This window comes from Echinops telfairi, unplaced genomic scaffold, assembly GCF_000313985.2.
Source record: "Echinops telfairi isolate 266 unplaced genomic scaffold, ASM31398v2 ScPeMD7_5592;HRSCAF=6446, whole genome shotgun sequence".
Taxonomy (NCBI): Eukaryota; Metazoa; Chordata; class Mammalia; order Afrosoricida; family Tenrecidae; genus Echinops; species Echinops telfairi.
The window spans coordinates 21,176,733-21,200,547 of record NW_022109491.1 but is presented as its reverse complement, the minus strand read 5'-3'; the positions used below and the strand labels follow the sequence as shown (position 1 = coordinate 21,200,547).

Below are 23,815 nucleotides of genomic sequence, written 5' to 3'. Positions count from 1 at the left end.
TGTGTGTGTGTGTGTGTGTGTGTGTGTGTGTGTGTGTGTTGGGTGTGAAGGAGTGTATGTAGGGGCTGCCTGGCGGGAGAGACCGCGGTGGCCAGCACAGACTAGTGACCCAGCCGGATTAGGGATCCATTTCCTGGAGACTTGCCTCCCAGGGCTAAACAGTGCCTTTCCAGGTCTCTGCCACACTGCACCTCCTCCTCAGGGCCCCGTCTACCCACTAGCTCAGGTCTTAGAGTCACACCTTGAGTGCCCTGAATAGGACTAGGTGGGAGACCCACTCTTAAAGTGCCAGCGACACCCTTGGAATCCTGGCCCATGAACCTCTACTTGGAGAGGGAATGCATTGGGTGTGTCTGTACCCACTGTCCCTTGTATTTGCACATGCATGCTTTTCTAGTTGTATGGACTGGGTGCATGTATGTGCCTGTGCTTCTCTCTTGCTGTATTCTGCATGTGAGTACCTGGGTCTGTTTTATCTGTGACGAGCCGATCTTTTTATGTGTGTTTGTGTATGTGTTTTTCTAAGTTCCAGTCTATCTGTTTTTATGAACACATAACTGTTTGTATTTTGGTGGCATTTTGCAGCCGACTAGATGAGGAGGGAAACATTCTCTGGAGGTCCCCTCTCTCTGAGAAAAATGGAGTGGAGAGGCGGTGTGGGCTTTGTAGGTTTCAGATGCGGGGACTGAAGTGTAGGTAGATTGGGTTCGGACTGGCAGACTGGGATAGAGAGAAACTGCGAATCTTACCAGCAGGGAGGGATGTTCTGGGAGAAGCCTAAGTGTAAGAATTCTTGCTAAGTTCCAGTCCTTTCCTAGAACTTCACCTCCTTCTGCTGTTCCTCTTGCCAGGATGGAGTGCACAGGATTTGGGTGTCGAGGGAGGGAGCTGTGAGTTTAAACGGAAGGAGGGTGGATGGGTGGTAAGATTGGAAGCCAACAGCAGATTTCTGCAATTCTTAAAATGTTTTCCTGCCAAAGGCAGCAGAGCCTGGGGAAGACTAGACTTGCTTCCCCTTCATTGAATCCCTTTCCCAGGACCGCTGGAAGACTGGCTTTAGGATCAGGAACCCTGAAGTTTGATCCAGAACTCTCCTCTTGACTTTGGTCAAAACCTTTATGTACTTATCTGTTCCGCTTACCACATTGCTATTGAGTGTCTCTTGCATTAAAAAAAAAAAAAAAAAGGTCTAAACTCCTTAAGCCTTAGTCTGCTGGGTAAGTAGAGAGTGAGTTAGACTAGGGGATATGGAGGCTCTTTCCCCTAAGAGTGCTAGAATGTGCCTCATTGTCACCCAACTTTAGAAAGACACCCTTCTAGCTTGGCTACAGCCACCTTCCCCCATCTCACACATATTCTGGTCTAGAGCAGTGGCTCTCAAAGTGTGGTTGCCTTACCAGCATGTGTAAGGCAGTAGCAGCAGTTGGGACATCTGGGACTTGGAAGTGCAAATTCTTGGACCTCACTCCAGATCTACTGAAACTAACTCAGGCTGGAGATGTATTTTAGCAAACAAGTGATTAAAAAAAAAATCATTTATTGGGACCTCGTACAACTCTTATCACAATCATCCATCCATTGTGTCAAGTACATTTGTACATTTGTTGCCATCATCATTTCAAAACATTTTCTTTCTACTTGAGCCCTTGGTATCAGCTTATTTTTTTCCTCTTCCTTCCCCACCCTCCCTCCTCATGAACCCTTGATCGTTTATAAATTTTTTTTTCATGTCTTACACTGAACAATGTCTCCCTTCATCCACTTTTCTGTTGTCCATCCCCCCAGGGAAGAGGTTATATGTAAATCATTGTGATTGGTTCCCCCCTTCTCCCCCACCTTCCCCTTCCCCTCCTGGTATCTCTACTTTCATTATTGGTCCTGAGGGGGTTATCTGTCAAACAAGTGATTTTGATGCATGCTAGAGCTCAAGAGAGATGAAGGCATGGAGTGGGGAAGCTCCTGTCAAGTGATCCTAGAACACTCGAGGAATCTTCCCTGAACCCCTTACACATACATTACTGATATAACTCTGGAAGCCCTAACCTGGGAGGTAGGGGTTCTGGCTTCAACTCTCAGGTCTCCCTTGCTCTCTTCACTCTGTTCTTGATGAATGCAATGACATTTTGACTTGCACCTGTTCTGGGTCAGGTTCTCTGAACTTACCTTAACTTTCAAAAGCCCCCCCAGCATCTAGTCCTTCATAACCTCTCTGGAAGCCAACTATTTCAGTCTTTAGTTTCACCCAAGGTACAGGAGCTCTTTTGCCTCCAAGATTTTGCACATGTTGCTCCCTCTGTGTAACACTCTCTTCCTTTCTTTTGTATCTTGGCTAATGCCCCCCTTTTTCTTTGAGATTTCAGTTTAAGAATCACATTTTCAGGGGGTCCTTTACCAAATCCCCAAGCTAAGTTAATTTTTTATTTTATATACTCTTAGTAAGCCAACTGGAGAAAGAAAAAACATTCTACTCCTGTACAGACTCACCAGCTCAGAAACCCACAGGGGCATGTTTCCCTTGCTCTATAGCAGTGGTTCTCAACCTCCCTAATGCCGTGACCCTTGAATACAGTTTCTCATGTTGTGGTGACTTCCAACCATAAAATCCATAAAATTGTTTTCGTTGCTACTTCATAACTATGATTTTGTTACTTTTATGAATCAGATGACCCCTGTGAAAGGGTCATTCGACCCCCAAAGGGGTTGAGACCCACAGGTTGAGAACAGCTGCTCTATAGGGTCACTAAGAGTTGACATCAACTCTTAATTTTTTTTTTGTAGCTAGCTATTGCTCTCTATATTTCACAGACCTTATGAGAATTTGAGGAGCAACTGGTTGTAAGGCGCCCTGGTGGTGTAGTGGTTACAAGTTGGGCTGCTAACCACAAGGTCAGCAGTTTGAAACCACTAGCTGTTCCTCTGGAGAAAGATGGGGTTTTCTACTCCTGTAGACTTACAGTCTTGGAAAATTACAGGAGCATTTGTATCCTGTTTTAAAGGATTGCTCTAAGCGGGCATTGACTCTATGGTAGTGAGTTGTGTTGTTGTTGTTTTTTTGCAGCATAGTGGGTTATGCATTGAGCTACTCACTACAAGATCAGCAGTTCTAATCCACTAACTGCTGCAAGGGAGAAAGATGAGGCTGTCTGCTCCTGGAAAGATTTTCAGTCTTGGAAACCCACAGGGGCAGTTTTATTCTGTTCCTAGGGTTGCCCCGAATCAATCAGAATTGGCTCGATGGAAGTGGGTTTGGTTTTTGTTTTTATGAGAATTTGTAATTATATATTAACCTGTTAGTTGTTTAATTGCCTGCCTCCTTCCCCTAGACTGTAAATGCCATCTGGCAAGGATCTTACTTATGAGTGTTTCTAGTGCCTCAAATAGTGCCTGCCTCATGACAAATTTGCTAAATGAGTGGATTTTTAAAATGAGAGTGATAATAAAATGATACTCCAAATGTCCCTTCAAGCCCTGGCATTGTAATATCTAAGCAAAACTCAGACTTTCTGAAGTGATTTGGCTGTCATTAAAAAATAAAAATTAAAAGTATATATAATGGCATCCCCCGTCATTGATTTGAGCAGTCACTATAGCCTCAGGCCTGTGCTGGATGGAAGATGGGCAGGAGACACAGCTTCCTGTTCTCTACCCTCCTGGATCAGGATCCTGCAAGAATGAGAAACGGGTTGGGGGTGGGCACTGGGTGAGGCTATTGAAGACCTGGGTCTAAGCCTTGGACAAAATTGTGGGCAAGTCACTTTCCTTCTCTTGTTTGTTTCTTTTCCTCTTGTAAAATGAGGGCATCGGAATGGATGGAGGACCAGTAGTGGTTACCAGCAATGAGTCTGCTATCATTTGGGCTTTGCCACAAACTTGCTGGTCAAAAACTCCGAAAAAGCAACTCATTGCCACTGACCCAATGCTGACTCATCTTGACTCAGAGGACAGAGTAGCACTGGCCCTGCCGGTGTCCGAGATGTTAAATCCTCATGGGAGTAGAAAGCCTCATTTTCCTCCTGAGGAGCAACTGGTGGTTTCCACCTGCTGACCTTGCTATTAGCCGCCAACATAGAACCCTCTGCTTGGGGGATCTGCACAAACGATTTCATCTCTGAGTTGACTGTTTCCCCACCTGTGAAACAGGAGCCATAGCAGTATCTGTTTTATAAGGTTGTTTTGAATATTAAATGAAATAGCACACATGGAAGGCTTGCCTCACATCTGAGAACACAGTAAGTAAATGGGCAATGTCAGCTATTCTTATTATGACCATGCCACGATTCAGTTCAGTATTCTTGAATGTCTGCGTGATGGGCCTTAGAAACAGAAATGAATACAAGCAGCGTTCCTTGCTGGGGTGGGATCAACATGTAAAGATGCAGTACAACAAGGACAATGTACCAGGTGCCAGGGCGTGGCTCTTTAGGGAGAGGGATAAAAAGACTTCATGGAGGAGGGACAGGGTGTTTGGAGCACCCCAAAGAGTTCCATGTGGCTGGAATGGGAACAGAGGGTGGCAAGTGGGGGTTGGAGATAGGTTGGGATCCGATTTGGCCCACGTAGCAGAAGTTGACCAGTCCCACTGGGAGAAGGGGAGTAGGGGTGGGGAGTTAGGGAAATGGAGCAGAGCTAATGCCACCAGGATGTAAAATTTGCATTTCAAAGCAGAGCTCTCCAGGTGGAGGGCTAGAAGGGGACTGGGGTTAGCAGGTAGAACTGTTGACTAGGACCTTCTCTGAGGCTGCTAATCCAGCTGGGAGGGAGGATCCAGTGGGGTGGATTGAGACCTAGGACACAGAAGAAGCTGAGTTGATGGACTTCGTGCCAGCCTGTGCTCTTGTCACCCCCCTTACCTTCCAAGGCTGCCTAATTATGCTGTGAGTGAGAGGGCTGGGTCTGCCATCCAAAGCACATACAGGAAGCTGGGCAGAGAGCACGGTGCCCCACAAACTCAGGTGCAAAGGCAGAACAGGTTGCTTTATTTATTTATTTTTTCACTTTCCTCATCTGCCAAATGTGCATAATCCTCCAGCCCTACCCCCCTCACTAGATTGTGAGTCCCGGGGGGAGGGGGGGAAATGAGAAAGCTCTTTGAGAATTGCTTAAAGGTTTGTGACTGTGACTTTTAATAATTGTCATCAGTGTCATAACCCCTGGCCATTGCCACATCCACAGCGTTTTCAGCAGAGTCCCGCCCAGCCCACTTTTCTTCCCAGTCAAGCCCTTTGCCCCTTTTGTATGAAGAGGAGCCAGTGAATGGTAGCTGCCCTGAGAGTTGGGACAGCCTTAGAGATGGCCTTGGTCACTGATCCCATTAGTCAGATGAGGGGAGCTGGTGCTCAGAGAGCAGTAACACCCAAAGGTCATATTAACTGCTCAGGACAGCTGGAGCACCTTGGTGATGGTTTGAATCATGCTTTTGCCTACTTGCAACGTTGGCTCCAGAAACAGGAGCATGGGGCAGGGCACAGGCTTAGGTGGGAGCCCAGTGGGCAGAGGCCTGGTTGAGTGGCACTGGTGGAGGGTCAGAATCCCAAGAAAGGGTTCCCTGAGACCCGAGTGACTGACAGTGCAGCTGCAGGCTGAATGGGCCAGTTGTTTAGTCATCAGCCTGGCCATGGCCATCTCTGTTTGCTCTCCAGGGAGGAGACCACCATGGGTGGCAGCAGTGTTGGAGAGTCATACTGGTAACCTGGAGGAAACCCAAGGCATCAATGTCTCTATTGACAGTGGGTTGTGTCCTTCTAAGCTTTAGTTTGGTGGGCCCAGGGAAGGCTCTGGGAAGGAGAGAGGGCTTATTCTGTCCTGATGGTTTCTGCCAAGTCATCTCTCTTTTCCCCAAGGGGGGCAGCCAGGTCCCGCCCTGCCCCATGGATTTCCCTTTCCTATTCTCTAGCCTCATCTCTATTTTACTCTCTCTCCTTTCTCCCCACTCCCCTTCCTCTCTTCCCTCTCTCTACCTTCTCTCCCAGATTAGAGGTCTAAAGATAAAGCTTCCAGTCCCACTTCAGGTGGATGGTTTGGGGGTTGCTTGGGGCCAAAGAAGAATTAGAAAGCCTAGAATTTTCCTTGTAAGAGGCTCACCCTGGGGACTTACAAACAACTGCTCACATTTATTGGCTTACTGTGTGCCAGGCCCTGTGCTAAGCACTTTACATGCTTAATGTTTTGCTTTTTTTTAATCCGTAAACCAGTGAGGCACAGATTATCCAAGGCCTATCCAGGCCTCACCATGAGCCAGACTTGACTTGACAGCCACCGGTTTGGGTTTTTGCTTTTGATCCAGTCTTCAACCAGGAAGTGGCATTTGAAAGAAAACAAACCATGTCATCCAGTTGGTTGCACTCCATAGGACAGAGTGGAGCTGCTCCTTAGGGTTTCTGAGGTTGTCAGTTGTTAAAGGAGCAGAGGGCTCCAGCTTCCTCCCAAAGGAATGGCTGGTGGGTTTGAACAGCCCAATATTTCAGCCATAATGGTTAGCAGTCCTGTGCTTAACTCACTCTGCAGTGGCATTGCTGGATTCAAATTAGGTTTTCCCAAGCCCTCAGGCACCTCTGAGTAGTTTCTATTTGGCTTCTGGTAGGGCCTGCTAGACGAATTGGGGCTCCACAGCGGCACATGGACTTGCTCAAACTCCCTGACTGGGAGAGCAGGGTATGGAGACCAGGGCTCCTGGCTCACAGGCCTGCAGGCTGCCCCACTCCCTCAGGAACTGGTTTTCCTGTAACTTCAGCCCTAGTGCAGGACAATGCTCTGAGCCCCCTGGTTCTAGCCAGCTGCCCACCTGGAGAGAGAGAGAGAGAGAACTGCATTAGGGGAAGGTGCCCATGCAAGTCTGAAGTCTTTTTGTTCTTTACTTAGTTGTTGTTTTGTCATTAGCCACCTCGCAGTTTGTTTGTTTGGGGTGTGTGTGTATTATTTTTAATCTTCCAGGTAAATAAGTTTATCATCTGCAAAAAGCAACAGTTTTGTCTCCACAGGCAGGTTCTTGGGTCCTCAGAGTGCCTCTGTCAGGCTGGGGATGGGAAGAGCCCCAGAAGAATTGGGGAGGGGAAGGGAGGGATCAGGAGACCCAGGTGCAGGAATATGTATCTTCTAGAGAAAAAGAAAAGAAAAAAGGAAGCCAGAGGTGGTGTAAGAGTAAGTCCATCATAGAGAAACCGGGGAGCCTGTAGGTAGGCTTGCGTTGATAGAACCCCCCACTCAGCCCCTTGCTTATCCCAAGCTCAGCCCCTTGTCCTCACTCCCAGGCCTAGCTGCTGATCTCAAGAGCGTCACTTCCGAATCTGGGCAGCAGCAATCAGCTGGCCGAGCCTCCACCTGCCCCCATGGTGACCAATACCTACTCAGCCTAGCCCAGCCCAGCCACCTGCTGGCTGGAGAAGCAGCTTAGCCAGAGAGCAGTGGCCTTACAGCATCTAGCCACAGAAATTCAGAATCTGAAATGGCTACAAGGGGAGCCACTCCGTACCCCTCACCCTCCACATCTGCCTCCCCTGTTCCCTAAAGCAGGGCTTCTCAAATGTTGTACCTTAAAGGCCCAACACTCTTTCCCCAGACTCACCCAAGAGATTCAAATGCTGGGGTGCCTGAGTGGGTCTGGCCTTGGTGGTCAGCCTGTATGAACAGGCTCCCTGGCGATAGAGCTGCACCTGCTTCTCAGATCATTCTCGGAGCACACTGGCTTCAGATGTTCGAGAGCTTCTGAAGCAACATACTTGATTTTGAGAGTCTGCATTGCCCGGGAAAGGGTCCCAAGCCGCCATCTGTGTCTTTTGAATTATGATCCAGAAAAGTGTATCTGCTGTCTTCAGGAGAAGGGTGGCCAGAGACCAATGGCGGAGCCAAGCATAGGAGGCAGATCTCTGCCTCTCAGGACATGGCCGACTGGGCTTTGAAGGTGCTGAGGGGCCAGCCCCTTCCTCTTCCTGCACCTCACTTTACCCAGCTGCAAAATGAAAGGTGGACAGGATAATCACATAGTCCTTGGCAGCTTTGGTCTGTGTTCTAGAAGCCAGATCTCTTGCTGCCCAGCCTGTTCTTTGCCTTCTTTCATGCTCTTTTTTGGACTTAGCTCACTTCTCCTGGTGGGGTCCCCCAACTTTAGCATTGTTAGAGAGTCTGGACAGTGTCTGGCTATGGGCCCCTTGAATTCTTGAGGCCCAGGCACTCAGGCCCTTCCTCCCTTCCCGTATTCACTCTTAATACAGCAGCCAGGTGCCTGTGAGTCTCTGGAAGCTCAAAGTGGCTCCTCTCCAGAGCTGGGCACCTAGGGCCTGTGCCAAGGGGAGGGGCTTGGAGAATGTGTTTCCTGAGGCTCCTGGGTCATGCCCAGTGCTTACCTGTGTCTCTGTCCTGGCTCTCTCTCTTCCTCCTGGCAACAATGCCAACCATGCTCCTCCAGCCCCCAATCTCTGGTGAAATCCTGGCTGCCTTTTCCAGGCCCCACTCAGATGCTAGCCACTGTCCCAGAAAGCCTTGTGAGCCTTCCTATCCCCACCCCCACCAGGAACACTTATCTTTCCCTCCCCTGCATTCCCTTGGCACCTTATCTGTTCCCCTCTGGGCACAACTGTGCATGGTCTTAGCTTTATTCCAGGACTAGGCATGTCTCCCTTGCTAGGCTGGCTCCCTCAGAGTGCAGGACTGAGTCTGCCCAGCACCCAAGCACTGGGCTGTGCACAGGTGCTCAGTAGATTTAGTCCCAGAGCTTGCCTCCAGTGCTGGTCTGGTTTCTCTGGAGTCTTTGTGGCTTGTCACTGGGCAGGCCACGGTTTCCCTTCTATCCCCTTGTTCATCTGTGCGCTGGAGGGAAGTCAAGTAGGGCAGGGGGTAAGAGCTTAAGTTCTAGCCTTGACTCTGCTTTTTTCTTGGCTATGTGACCTTGAGCAAGCCACTTCACCTCTCTGAGCCTCATTTTTCTCACCTTAAAAGGCAGGTAGAGATGACAAGTCTGTTTGGGGGGTTGGAAGGAGTCACTGTAATGTATATAAAATGTGGTGGTCTGAGCGTTGTAGGGAATGAACTACTCGATCAGTTATTACACTTTATTACTTTTCAGTGAATGGCTTCTATTGTTTCAGGAGACACGACGGTGTTCTGAGCCCTGTGCTGGGGGTTGGGGTGGGGGCATGATCTAGGTGCTCCGTGGTGCACAGTCTTGAGGTCATTTAGGGGAGGACTCAGTGCCAGCAGACAAGGCTGAGTGGGCTGAGGAGTGAGGGAGCAGTGTGGACTCCAGGCGACATTTGAACTCTCCGGGCAGGAGAGAGGCAGGGAGGCAAACCTCCCCTATAGAGAAAACAGCTGTGAACTACAGAGATGGGAAAGTGGGGCGCCTATTTGGAGAGTTGCAGAAAGGGTACAGGAAAGGTCAGAGTGGAGGCGGGTCGGCTCCAGAACTCCACAAGGAAGGGACTCAGTCGAGGAGGAGCGGTAGCTCCTGCCGCCACCTCGGAGTTTGAGTGAGATTGGGAGAACTCAGACCCAACCCATCATGCCAACTCACAGCGACCCTATAGGACAGTGGTTCTCAACCTTCCTCGTGCTGCGACCCTTTCATACCATTCCTCATGGTGTGGTGACCCCCCAACCATAAAATGATTTTCGTTGCTACTTCATCACTGTCATTTTGCTACTGTTATGAATCGGGCGACCCTGTGAAAGGGTCATTCCACCTCCAGGTTGAGAACCACAGTTATGGGGCAAGGTAGAACTGGCCCTGTGCGTTTCTGAGACTGTAACTCTTTACAGGAGTAGAAAGCCAAGTCGTGGTGGTTTCAAACAGCTGGCCTTGTAGCTAACAGCCCAGTGGATAACCACTAGCCACCGGGGGTCCTTGGAGACTGGGGCAGAAAGTTAGGGCTTGTGGTGGAAATTCTGGAGACCCAGGTCAGGGAGGCGCTTGGTTCCTCTGCACCAAAGTTTGAGGAGGCAATAGTGAGGGGTGGGCTGTGGCCCCAGGGCCTCTGCAAGCCTGGGTCATGTATGTCTACCCTGTGATACCAAGGGCTCCTGGTTGATGTGGTGTGCCTGACGTTAAAGTGCACGTGAATCCCTGGCCTGTCAGAGTAGGCCAGTAGAAAAAGCCATCTCGTCCCAACATTATAGAGTAGAGAAGCAGAGGCTCAGAGAGGGAGAGTCTGGCCCCAGAGCACAAGTTGTGGGGCTGGATCTTTGTTGGGGAATTGGAGCTCTAACAGAAGGAGGGGACCGGAGCAACCCAAGGAAGATGTAAATGACAAGCAAATGTCAAACTGGGAGCAATCTGTTGCCAAGGTGTGTGTGCAGTCCCGGGTGAGTGCGGAGCAAGTGGGCTGGAGCCATCCTTCTAGGCTTTCCTTCCGGAAAAGGAGAAAGGACCACATGGGTGGAAGCTAGGGGAGTATGTGGGATGTGGGTGAATTCAGGGGGTGGCTGGGAAAGAGGAGGAGGCTGTTGCCAAGCAGCACAAGGGAGAGACAGACACGGCTGTATTACACCAGCACAGTGCATTCTGGAACCCGGGGCCTGCCACTCTTCAACCCTGGGCTGAAGTGGGATCACCCCCATTTTAAGGAGGAAGAAATGAGGGTTTCCACAGCTGGAGTCACTTGCCCAAGGTGTGACCACAGCTGGGAGGGGCTGAGCCAGGGCTGGGGGATTCTATCCCAGGCTGACGCTTTCAAAGCCATTTTCCTGGCATGCCCTGGCCAGTTGCTGTCCTGCCCTCAGCCCAGCCTGGTTTCAACTAGGACCTGGGGTGAAGAGGTGTCCAGCCCAGGGCAAGCCATCTTTTGCTGTTTTTCATTTCTCCTCCATTTGTTTACTCATAGAGCTGGCCTCTTTTATTCTAATTCATCCCTGCCCTGATTTTAAAAATATTTACGGAGCACCAATTGCATGCCAGACCCTGTGCTAGACTGCTCGGAACTTCAGTCATTACCCTTTAGCAGCATGGACTACATAGGCAGGGAGGGACAGGAAAGAGGCGAGGGGGGTCCACTAACCCACCCTTTTCTCCCTGATAACAGCCTCACCCACCCTGCTTCTCAGTCTTTACCACCTTCCAAGTTCCCCTATCCCCAAATAGGACATTTTGCTCAAACCACCTCTTGCTGAAGTGGCAACCAGTCAGAGTTAATTGTTAAACCTGATAGCTGGCAAGCGGTTCACCCTGCTGGGCGGGTGAGATGGGGCTGAGCGCTGGGTGCCTTCCCCTGGGGGGCGGAGCCACCCAGGTTTTTCTGGCTGCAGACTTGCCACCTTTCCTCTATTCTGGGATCTGCCTCCAGGGCTCTCTACCTCCTCCCCAGAGGGCGTGCCACTCTGAACGCTCCCTGCCCTGCCTCCAGCTGAGGTGACCTGGGCGGTGAGTACTGACTCTGGCCCTGCTCCCAGGACCTCTGGGTCAATGTTCTCATGGGGGTGGCACCCAGCCCCCTCCGGGACCCACCTAGAGGGCAGGCTGCCAGTGGGACCCAGTGGACCCTGCTGGTTCTGCTTCTTGCCCACAGGTGGGACTGGGCTCTGTTCCTTTCTGCGCCTCTCCTTTCCTTGAGCCTCTTCTTTGTGTTTTCTGCCCTGGGCTGTTTTCTGCCACCAGATTCTTGCATGGCAGAGAATGATTTCTTCCTCTAGCACAGCGGTTCTCAACCTTCCTCATGCCGCAACCCTTTAATACAGTTCTTCATGTGGTGGTGACACCCCAACCAAAACATTATTTTCGTGGCTACTTCATCACTAATTTTGCTGCTGTTATGAATCGGGCGACCCCTGCAAAAGGGTCGTTCGAGAGGACCTAATGTCGGGGGTTTGAGTGGAGAGAAAATGTTTTGAGAAACGATGTACGAATGTGCTTTACACAATTGATGTGTGTATGGATTGGGATGACAGTTGTATGAGCCCCTAATAAAGTGTTAAAAAAAAAAAAAGGGTCGTTCGATTCCCAAAGGGGTCGCAACCCACAGGTTGAGAACTGCTGCTCTAGAAGGCAGAGCCTAAGGCCAGCTCCTGCCCAGCTCCTGGGACAGAGCTCAAGCTCCTAACTCTGACAGGCTGGGTCAAAGCTGGGTGACCTTGGATGGGGGACTCACCTAGATGAGCAGCAGTGTCTTCCTCTGAACAATGAGAATTCTGATCCCTTGGTCACCATCACTGGGGATACAATAGGTCCCAGAACTAGAGTCGGTAGATGCTGACATGAGGGTGCTACTTTGGATCGATTGAGTTAAAGAAGTATATTATTTAATTTCCCCTTAAATTTTTTTAAATGTAGCTATTGGAAAATTTGAAATTTCGTATGTGGCTTGCATTATATTTGTATTGGACGGTGGAGTGCTAGTTAGAGAGTTGAGTTGGGTGCATTTAAAGAATACATAACAGAGACAGGCATTCCCAGGTGGTGCAAAATGGTTAATCTCCTCACCCAAACCGAAAGGTTGGAGGGTCAAGAGTACCCACAGGCAAGCAGGAAGTAAGGACTGTGATCTACTTCCCCAACTGTCTTCGGTTTCTTTCTCTCTCTCACTCTCTCTCTCTCTTTCTTTCTTTTATGGCAGCTGGTTGGTGTAAAGTGTCTCTGTTTAGGGAGGTTAAAAGCAAACTGTGAAGTTCAGATGTATTCCCTGCCCCCACTCCCTCCAGCCCATAGCCTAGCACCTGTACCCTGCTGGGGAAAGTTTCCATCTGCTAGCCTCAGGGATAAGATCAGGGTTCTGAGGTCAAAGGAGAAGCCAGCATCTAGGCTCTCATTCTGGCCACTCCGCTGGCTTGCTGGATGATGCTTGACAAGTCCTTTCACTTGGCTGAACCTTCGTCTATTGCCCTTGGCCTCTCAGCGGTGAACCAAGGCTCATGGTTAGATTGAGGGATTGGGGGGCATTACCTGAGATACAGTCCAAGCGAAGCACTCAGCACAGTTCTGGGCACACGGTGGACAGTCAAGCGTTAGCTGGGGGGTGGCGGGGGTGGTGGTGAGGGGGGGGTTGCTGCTACGGTTGCATCCCTCAGCTCTTGCTCACTCACTCCACTGGTCTGAATGGGCTTGGTGGAGGGAGTTGGGACAAGGACTGGGGGAATGTCTTGCACTATATCTTTTGTAATACACCTGTAGGGATGGCTTGCCTTTGGAGTTATGCTCTGGTGGCGAAAGATTACGTCCCCATTTTACAGATGAGGAGACTCAGGCTTGTTGGAAGGGAATAACCTGGCCATCCATTCACGACCTGAATTCAGGGCTCCCCAAACCAACGAATATGGAGCCAGCATTCAGAGGTGCATTTTGGGAGTATAGTAGCAGGGCCTGGTCATTTTTATTTTTTGGAAATGCTATTATTAATCTCATAATGACGGAATCCAGGCCCCATTCAGTACCAGCGTCTCATTCTTGAGCAAAAGCAACAGAGACCTGAGTGTGTAAGCGTGCATATGCGTGTGTGTGTGGGGTGGTGGTGGTGGGGATGCTTGGGCAGCAAGTTGGTGGCCAGGCTGGAGTTGTTGTGTTTGTTTAGATCCAGCCCTACCTCAGCCCTGGCAGGATGGATGGCCCTGCTGTCAGCCCCTTCCCCTCCTGCCCAGTCCCAGGAGAGGGCTTCTGAGAAAGAGGCTTTTGTAGTACCTGCTCCTTCTGGTTTCCTCTCAAGGTAGCTTTACCCACCTAGGACAACCGCCCCACCCCCAACACACACACACACACACACACACACACACACACACACACAGATTTGCATTTGTCCATATTCCCAGCTTAAAGGGCCATGACATCTGAGGCGCCTCTGCACACATGTACTTTCTGGATGTCAATGGGGCGGGCAGAGGCGTTTTAAATGAAGGAGACCTGGGTTCAAATCCCTCTTCTACCACTGATGCTTGGGCTCCTGGTGGCATAATGGGTCCCATGTCGGGCTGCTGACCAGAGAGGAGGATTTCTACTCCTGTAAAGAGCTATAGTTTCCGAAACTACGGGGGCCGGTTCTGTTCTGTCCTGTGGGCTCACTAGGAGTCTGGCACGACCCCATGGCAGTGAGTCTCTGAGTCTGAGTACCACTGATGCTCCCCATGGCCTTGGGCAAACCACTTAGTTTTTGGCCTTCATTTTCTTATCTTAAAAGCAGGTGCCAAAATGGTTTCATGCAGCCCAGTTCGTGGGGCAGAACCCATGCTCTAAAGCAGGGTCCTGTTTTTCTGCCAAGGACCATTCGGATATTTTGAACATCCTTCTTGGGCCATACAGGTCAAACACTTAATTACTTCATCCCTAATGCGATGGAACGGCTTCTCGGCAAGGTATGCATGGGGTGTTAGCTGCTATCAATTTTGTGGACTGGATGTGCCCCGCCCCTACTCCAGAGCCTTTCTGCCAGTGTGGGATGTCCAGCTCAGCCACTTCCTCACTGTAGCCCTTGGTGAGCTTTCTGGGACTAGCAACTGTAAACAGAAGCTACTGCCTCTTGGATGATTGGAACAAGGCACTGTGCCAGTTCTCACTTGCATCCTCTCATTACCCCCTACCCCCAAGTAGGTTTATTACTCTTAGTTTCCAAATGAAGAAACTTGGAGAAGTAAAGTGACTTGCCTCAGGCCACATAGCCCAGAATTCAAACCAGCTCTCTGTGACTCCAGAGCCCCAGCGAGTCACCATTGTGCTGCACTGCCTCCCAGGCACGTTCACCCACTGGCCTCCCTGGTGATCCTGGGTGCAAGGAAACAGTGGCTAGGAGGCAGGCTGGAACCTGCCAGGTGGCTGATATTCTAGCTGGAGTCAAGTGTCCTGAGGTCTGGGTCAGTCTCTGGCATGGGGCAGAGAGAGAGGGCTTTCACATAGTCAGCTTCTGTGCCTGCTGGTTCAACCCCAGCCTCTAGGGGCCTTCTTCACCGTATTCTTGTGTTTCCTATGAAGCAAAGTAGAAACACTTTATCCCACTCGGAGGTTACTGGTCAGAGTGTGAGTCCAGGGCTCCTGATACTTCTTCCGCCAGCTAACCTGCCCCACTGCGTATTAGGCTGGGCTTGCAGTTGGGGCTTAAAGAAGATTCAAAAGGGGCTTCAATACGCTGAGTCAATTAGGCCAGCACAGAATTGGTGCGATAACAAAACAAAGCAGAAGACTCAAGGATCACCGAGCCCAATCATATTGATTTCTCAGATGGGGAGACAGGTCAAGAGGGAAATGGATGTTTTTTTCTCCTGGCTTTTGGAGATCCCTGTACTGAGCCAGGAGGGTCCGACGGGCCTGTTCTCCTTCACACCAGTCCCAAGCCAGCCCAGCACCAAGTTCTGTGGGTGCCACTTCTTAAATAGCTCGTGATATTTTCTACAGTAGATATTTCTGTCTCTACTGCAGTCACCCTAGGCAAGGCCCTTGTCACCGCTGCCCTGGACAGTCACAATATCACCTAACCGGCATTTCTTCCTTTTTTTGTTTTTAATCATTTTATTAGGGGCTCATACAACTCTTATCACAATCTATACATACATCAATTGTGTCCAGCACATTCATACATATGTTGCCATCATCATTCTCAAAACACCTGCTTTCTACTTGAGCCCTTGGTATCTCCTCATTTCCCCCCTCCCTCTTCGCTCCCCCCGAACTCTTGATAATTTATAAATTATTATTATTTTGTCATATCTTACACCATCTGATGTCTCCCTTACCCACTTCTCCACTGTCCATCCCCAGGGAGGAGGTTATATGTAGACCTTGTAATCTGTTCCCACTTTCTCCCTTACCTTCCCTCCACCCTCCCGATATCGCCACTCTTACCACTGGTCCTGGGGGGGGTTCATCTGTCCTGGATTCCCTGTATTTCCAGTTCCTATCTGTGCCAGTGTACATCCTCTGGTCCAGCCAGATATGTAAGATAGAATTGGGATCATGATAGTTGGGGGGGAGGAAGCATTCAAGAACTAGAGGAAAATTGTATATTTCATCATTGCTACACTGCACCCTGACTGGCTCATCTCCTCCCCACAGCCCTTCTGCAAGGGGATTTCCAATTTCCTACAGATGGGCCCTGGGTCTCCACTCGGCACTCCCCCTCATTCACAATGCTATGATTTTTTTTTTGGTCTTTGGTGCCTGATTCCTGATCCCTTTGACGCCTTGTGATCTCACAGGCTGGTGTGCTTCTTCCATGTGAGCTTTGTTGTTTCTCAGTTAGATGGCCCCTTGTTTATCTTCAAGCCTTTAAGACCCCAGACGCTATATCACTCGATAGCCGGGCACCATCAGCTTTCTTCACCACTTTTGCTTATGCACCCACTCTAACTGGCATTTCTAAAGCTACTCATGTCCCCTTTCCAGCAAACCATGGTTTCTCATGGCTGTGGTTAGAATAAAGACTCTTTACGTTGGACTCCAAGGCCCTGCCCAGCCTGGTCGCTTCAGCCTCATGTGTGTGACTTTCCCCTTTGCTTTCTGTGTACAGTCCGTCACACAGGCCTTTCTGTTTAACAGGTTCCGCAACTTCCCCAAGGTTCCTCCCGGGTCAAATGCCAGCCTCTCAATTTCCAGCTCCATGCTGGACCCACAGAGTTGCTGAGTTTTGTTTGTGTGTGAAGGTGCTCACACTGTTTCCTCCTTCTAGGTGCCTGACTAACGTGCCAACCCGCTGGGAGCTGGTGTGGACGGACAGAGGAGGGGTGAGTGTTACAAAGGCTCTGCCTTGGTCTGCTGCCAGGGGCTGGACACAACCACCTTGCAGGCTCAGAGCCTCTCTCTTTGGATATATTTTACTGCTTGGGAGGCAGGAGAGGGTTTTTCTAGGCTACAGGTTTCTGGAGGATTTGAAGGAGGTCAGTGCCGAGGAGTCTCCTGGTTTTGAGGGAGGGGCTGGAACGCACACTTAGGAAGTCCCCCGGGGGGTGGACCTGGAATCTTGTTTTTCATTTGCTCAACTACCCCTGGGTTGCAGACTGGATGCAGGAGAGGCGGCTTCATTCTGGCTCTGCCACTGGCTATTCTGTGACCTTGGGCAACTGCCTTCCTTTCTGTTCACCCTAGTCTTCCTGTGTGTACATCAGGTCCCAGAGGTGGGGGGGTGGATCAGACCAAATGAATTATTTTCAAACTCTCCAGCAGAGAAATCACCCGTTCAGACGAATCCTAGAGAATCTGAAAATATAAATCAGTGAAGGGAGTGGCAGCCCTAATTGAGGCTGTGGTGGGGACTCTTTTAATTGGTCAGTTCTTCAGCCCCCACCCCTGACTGCCCAGACCATGCCACTAAGTTCTTGTTCGGCTCTGTGCAGACTACTTTGGAAACCACTGGTCCAGTGAATTGCACACCCCCTGTCCAACTCAGGGGTTCTGTGACTTGGGGAGGGGATGGGGTTAGAGAGGCAACTGAGCCCATGAAAAGTGATATGCAAATCGCCTGCAGTGTTCTCAGCAAAGTACAGGGCCAGAGCTGAGATGGTGTCATCGAAACACTTTGGCCTTTATTTTTGGCAAAATGCTTCTTTAGTGGACCTTTCTTGTTCTGTGGTGTGTGTTGGTTGGCTGTGGAGGGCCAGGCACTATGAGCACGGGAACGGAGACGGGCATCTAGTGGGCTGGGCCCAGCTGGGACAGGTAGATTGAATGAGGACCAGACCTGGGAGCATGTTGCTCCTGCTCCTGCTTCTGGGAGTGGTGCAGGTGTGGGGAGGGTGACATTAGCTCCAGTTAAAGGGAGGGATTTGGCTCCTTCCTGCCAGCATATGGGTCTATGGGGCTCTCTGGGCAGGAAGCTCGGGGAACAAGGAATCCTCTGTCCACAGGCACCGTGAGGCCAGGATACAGGCTGGATTAAGGGTTCCCAGGAGGAGGTTAGCCTGGCCTTTCCTTGACATTTGGGCAAAGGGTAGGGAGGCGGGAATTCAGTGTGTGGTTGTGGGTGGTGTGTAAGGGCAAGTAGAGATTGGTTCATGTATTTATCCTACAAGTTCCTGAAGCTTCCTGCAGCCCTCTAAGCTCAGAGGCAGAGGGTTCTGTAGGGGCAGAGCCTAGAAAATCGAGTCTCTAGGCTTTACCCACTATCAGTTCACAAGAGGAGACGGAAGTGGGAGTGCTGACAGATTTTCACAGGCATCCTGGTGCAGGGGAAGTTGACTGCTGAGGAGCTTTGGCTCTTATGGTGACATCTTATTTCTTTGAGTGTAGGGATCAAGTGCTCTGTGGCTTTGGCTTCATCGGTCTCCCTCTCTGAGACTTGGCTTCCTCTTCTATAGCTTGGGAATATGTGGACAAGTCAAAAAGCATTGCTACTTGGGTTATACCTCACACACGTACAGGTTTATCCCAAACAAAACATGTTTAAGCATGTCTCTGAGACAAGTTCTCTCAGTAATACATTCCTCTTAGCCTTTTAAACCAAAAAACTTGTGGGGGAATCCAGCCCCTCACAACTATATCATCACAGGCCCGATAGGTGCAATAAAGATTATATAGTAAAGTCATAAAGAATAAGAGAGATAGAAGAGAAAGTAAAATAAAGGAGTCAGACACATTTCATGGTAGCATGCTCACATCCTGAACATCCATGATCTTACCAGCCAGGTCCATGCACAGTGCAGGCAGAAAAGGCAAGCGAGTCTCTCTCTTTATTTCTGGCCAAGGCCCATATATACTTAGGGGCATGATTACAGGTAACCACACACGTCACAGGAAGGGGCTGTACAATAGGCACAAGCATGATAGGAAGGGGATGCGCTAGGGGTGTACACATAATAGAAAGGGTAGGGACTAGGGGTGTACATGTGACAAGATGGGTGGACTCTAGACTCAATATGGCAGCCTAACCTTGATCACTCTTGAGGGTTTGACCTCCTAGGCCCTCCTTCAGGGAGACAATCTACTATCCTTATCAGAAGAGAGTCCTACTTAGGGTGGGACAGACTATACAGTCCGATTGCTTTATGTGTTAGTCTGGATACATTAGAGAAACAAATCCACAGAAACTCATGTATAAGAGAGAGTTTTATATAAAGGGTAAGTGCACATCAAGAAAACATCCCAACCCAGTGCTGCCCAAGTCCACAAGCCCAACATTAGTCCATATGCCCAACACCAATCCACAAAGTCCTCCTCCATTTCACAAAACACACGCAATGATGCCGACTGCAGGAGGAAAGTTGAATCAGTGAGCCTGTAAGCATCTCAGAGCTGGCAGGGGTCTCCACACGGCTGCTCCAGCACCCAGGGCTGTATCGGGGTAGGTCCATGTGGCTTCTCCAGAGGGATATCTTGCAGAAGTCATCCTTGCCAGCTGAAGCAGGGAACTGGCTAAGGCAGCTGCACCCTGGTCTGACCATCAGAAAGCAAGAGACCTGAGAACTAGAAAGGTGAGGCTCACTGAGCCATTTATCTCTCCACCCTTCAATTAGCCCCACATGTGTTTATTGGCCAGGTTGGCACAATAAACTTTAACTATCTCACTTTAGATGGGTGATAACCCTTAGGGAGAATAGCCTCTGACCTCCTAGTGTACAGTCATTTACCATGTGTAGCAAGCAGCATCTTCAGTTTGGCATATATTTGGGGGAGACAACTTGGGAGAAATCTTTCTGTAGCCCACAAAAACTCACTGCCATCGAGTCGATGCTGACTAATAGACACCCTTTGGGACAGGGTAGAACTGCCCCGGTGAGCTTTTCAAGGCCATAACTCTTTATGGGATTTAGAAAGCCCCATCTTTCTCCCAAGGAGTGGCTGGTGGTTTTGAACTCCTACTCATAACCACCACGCCACCAGGGCTTCTAGCCTTGTTAGGGTTCCTTCTCCCCAAAGGGATACTTTTGGTGCCATGGGGGGAAAATGATGTTGAGGTCAGGGCTATTATCAAATCTTAAACAAAACTCAAGGGGGCATCTTCCCAAATTGTTGAAGCTTTACAACAAGTTTATGGGAATGCTGCCCCACAAAAAAGTCACAGTGTTTAGATTGATCAACCATTTAAAGGAGGAGGGGGCTTTCGATTCCTGTGGAGAGTTCCAGTCTCGGAAACTCACAGGGGTAAGTTTTACCCTGTCCTATAGAGTCGCAGTGAGTCAGCATGGATTCCATGGCTGTGAGTTTGGTTTGTTCGGAGCAGTGGTTCTCAACCTTTCATACAGTTCCTCATGTGGTGGTGACCCCCCCAACCATAACATGATTTTCGTTGCTACTTCATCACTGTCATTTTGCTACTGTTATGAATCGGGCAACCCCTGTGAAAGGGTCGTTCGACCCCCAAAGGGGTGGAGACCCACAGGTTGAGAACAGCTGGTTTGGAGGCCAGTTCTCAAAGATAAGCCAAGGGAGGGAAGACCGTCCACTTTGGTGAATGAAGAAACTGTGGCTGAAGTCCAGAAACCGGTGGAAGGAGACTGTAGAATTGTCATGGATGCGATAGCCACTGAAGCTGGGATCTCACATAGTTTGGCATTTTCAGTTTTTAGTGAATATTTTGGCCTCAGCAAGCTTCCGGCTCAATGGATGCCAAATGTGTTAGCTCAAAGAGCTGATCAGTCTCTTAAGCAAAATTGAAGCTAATGAAGACACTTTTATGAATCAAATGTTAAGTGGGAATGAATGCTGGATTTACCAATATGATCCGGAGAGTGAGATTTAATCAAAGCAGTGGCCTTTAAAAAGCAAACAAAAAAACTCCAACAGTGGCCTCTAAGGGGATCTATTGGGCCTGTTCGAGGCACAGAGGTCCTCTCAGAAGGTTACAGCGACTGTGTTTTGGAACCCCAAAGAGGTCAACTTGGTGGATTTTCTTGAAGGACACAGGAAAATCATAGGAGCTTCTGATGAAGAAGTTTTAAGACAATTGGAAACTGTGCTGCTGAGCAAAAGGCCCGGTGAGTTGTGCCAAGGAATATTTCTTCATCATAACAAACAATGTGCCTGCTCGTTCTTCACGGGTAGAAGGCTGCTCTGTAAGGATGACCTTGGGAAACCTTACTCCATCTGCCCTGGACAGCCTTGATTTTGCTCCTTCAAACGTCTTTTGGTTCCCCAGAGTCAAAGAACATTGAAAAGGAACATGGCCAGAGCCCCTCCAGGATGCCCCACTCTGCTATTGTGTGTTGGTGGAAACCGATGTCACAGAATTCTTTGGGGAAAGGTTAAAGAGATAATGTCACTGCATTCAGAAGTGTACAGACACATGGAGGACATACCAAGAAACAAAAGTTTCACATTTTGATTTTTGGTTAATACAATTACCTGTGATTTTATAGCAATATTTCTTGACTCACCCTCATACACATCAGTCCTGAGTGTGCTTCTGAGTGTCAGTCAAGACAGTCTTTCAAATATTTTTAGGCAGTGGGATCATTCTATGTAAGCATTTACAGCACAGCTTTGCTGGTTGAATCTGGGACATTTACCCAGACAGAATCGGGTCTTGGCAGTTTACCTAGAATCCTGGGCGGCTCTTGGTGATAACTGGAGAGTCCCAGGGCTCCAGGGAGCAGTGTTGTACCACCACCGTGCCAGAGTGATTCTTTTTTTTTTTTGGTTTGAGGGAAGGTTTCCAAAGCAAATTAGTTTTTTGCTCAACAATTTATCTACATTTTTTGTTTCATTACATTGGTTGTAATTCCCTCAATGTAACAGTACTCTTCCCACTTCCTCCCTGGATTCTCCGATATCCATTCACCCTTCTCTCCTGCCTTCTGAGCTTTGTTTGGGGGGAAAATGCTGTCCTTTGGGTCGCATTGTTCCGAGGTGCACATTTCTCACAGGGGCTATTGTTCCCTGGGTAGGCCTGCCTGTTGTTGGTCGACAGATGATCCCCAGGGCTGGATTCAATTCCAGGTCCGAATGGTATCTTCTAAAGGGCCAGGGGTGATTCTTGAGAAGATGCTTTTCAAATTGTCCACTGCAGCCCAGAAGAAAGGGGTGGGACCCAAGCGTACGTGTGCGCTCCAAAACAAGTTCATGGAAAAACTCCACTCAATCAAACACTCACTGCCACGGAGTCAGTTCTGACTCATGAACTTTCCCCCTCGTACAACAAGCTGCCTTCTAGCACTGCCCAGGTCCACTGCAGACCTTCTCTTGGTCAGGGCCCATCCGTGGGACATGCTTCTTCAGAAACCAATGGCAAAAACTCAGCTTGAAATGGCCTAAGCCAAAAGAAAGCCTTGGATGAATTCTGAGGTCGCTCGTGTGAGTTAGGAACCAGGTCCTCGTAGACCCTAAGGGAGATTCAATACCACCCGGACTCCCCATGCCCTGGAACAGGGGCTCATGACCTACAGAGGCAGCCAAGGCCCAGCTTGTACCTCTTTGCCTGCTGGAAAAGGCCTCCTTAGGTGGACTACAGATCTACTTCCACGTTCACCATTCATCCTCCTCCTGTGTGTGGTTCTGTGCTAGGTATTTTGTTCTTCATCATAACGTCACTCACAAGCCTACCCAAAAGCCCAGCGTAGAATCACGCAGCTGAGTTCTCATGTTTGGCCAGGCTCCATGCTGCTCACTTGATGCACAGCATCTCATTGAATTGTAACAGCAACTGCATGGAGGAGGTAATGTGGTTACCATGTATACTCGGGTATAAGCCGAGTTTTTCAGCACATTTTTAATGCAGTTTTGTGGTAAAATGAGGTGTCTCGGCTGATAGTCGGATCGGCTTATACTCGAGTATATACAGTACCTCTATTTTCCTGAGGAAGCTGAGAGGTTGGAGAGGATAAATCCAAGGTCACATGGATAATAAACTACCCAGTTGCTATTTGTAGTTCTGGCGCATGGTAGAAAGCACTGGAGTCACCTGTGTGGGGGTGTGACTATGGCATAGTCAACACTGCAAGGAGAGAGACCAGAGAGAGGGAGGGGACAGAGCAGTCACAGGTGCTCCCTGGAGGAGGGGACATTTAATGGAGGACTTGAAAGGGCCCTCCAGGTGGAGGGAGCAGCCTAAAGGAAGGCCTGGAAGGAGGAAGCAGAGGTAGTTCAGTTTGGTCAGGACTGAAGAGCTGGTGACAGAACACTAGTTGTGGTTTCAGGCCCCACAAGTGCCTCGTTGCTCTACCTTTTCCCAGTTGTATTCAGACTCCAACTGGATGGTGGTTGTGTTCGGTTTCTCCAAAGAAACAGAATTGACGGTGGGTGGATGGATAGACAGATAAGACAGACAATCATATCCATTTCCATCAAGTGAATTCCAACTCATGGTGACCTCGTGTTCCAGAGTAAAACTGCTCTCTAGAGTTCTCTTGACTGTGTTCTTTATGGGAGTAGTTCACCTGTCCCTTTTCCCTCCTCACGGGGCCTCCTGGCAGATTTAAACCATGAGGAACCCTGGTGGTGTAGTGGGTTACATGTTGGACTGCTAACCGCAAGGTCAGCAGTTTGAACCCACTACCACTCTGGAGAAAGATGAAGCTTTTGTTTCTATAAAGGTTTAAAGCCTTGGAAACACAACGGGGCAGTTCTACTCTGTCTAGTTGAATGTGATCTCATTTATGTAGTATCAGCCGGTTGGAAATGTTAATAACAAAAATACCTTCACAGAAACATCTAATGATGGCAACATATGTACAAGTGTGCTTAATACAATTGAATGATGAATTGTTATAAAATTTGTAAGAGCCCCCCAGTAAAATGATTTAAAAAAAGAAGAAGAAAAAGAACCATCTAGTGTTTGATCAAATAATTGGGCTCTCTTGGCTAGCCAAGATGTCACATAAAAGTAACCATCACAATGAACAGGGCACCAACCAACAGGTCCCTTCACTATTCCCTCCAGGTGGTAAATGGACTGAAAAGTGTTTTCCTTTGGTCCATTGTCCAGGGGTGAGCGTTTCCTCCAGACAGCAGAGTTCAAAGGACCAGTATGGTTTCTAGCTACCTTGGCAA

General features: G+C 49.2%; 1 protein-coding gene across 11 annotated transcripts in view; it reads left to right on the top strand.

The window, feature by feature from the left end:
* The window catches only part of EPB41L1 (erythrocyte membrane protein band 4.1 like 1), a 162,555-nt gene that overhangs the window by 1,576 nt on the left and 137,164 nt on the right, over positions 1–23,815 (top strand). For all 11 annotated transcript variants that reach the window (XM_045295224.1, XM_045295221.1, XM_045295222.1 and 8 more), the window contains exon 2: positions 16,566–16,620. The gene's annotated coding sequence lies outside the window, so the exon portion shown is untranslated. The remainder of the gene's footprint in view (positions 1–16,565; positions 16,621–23,815) is intronic.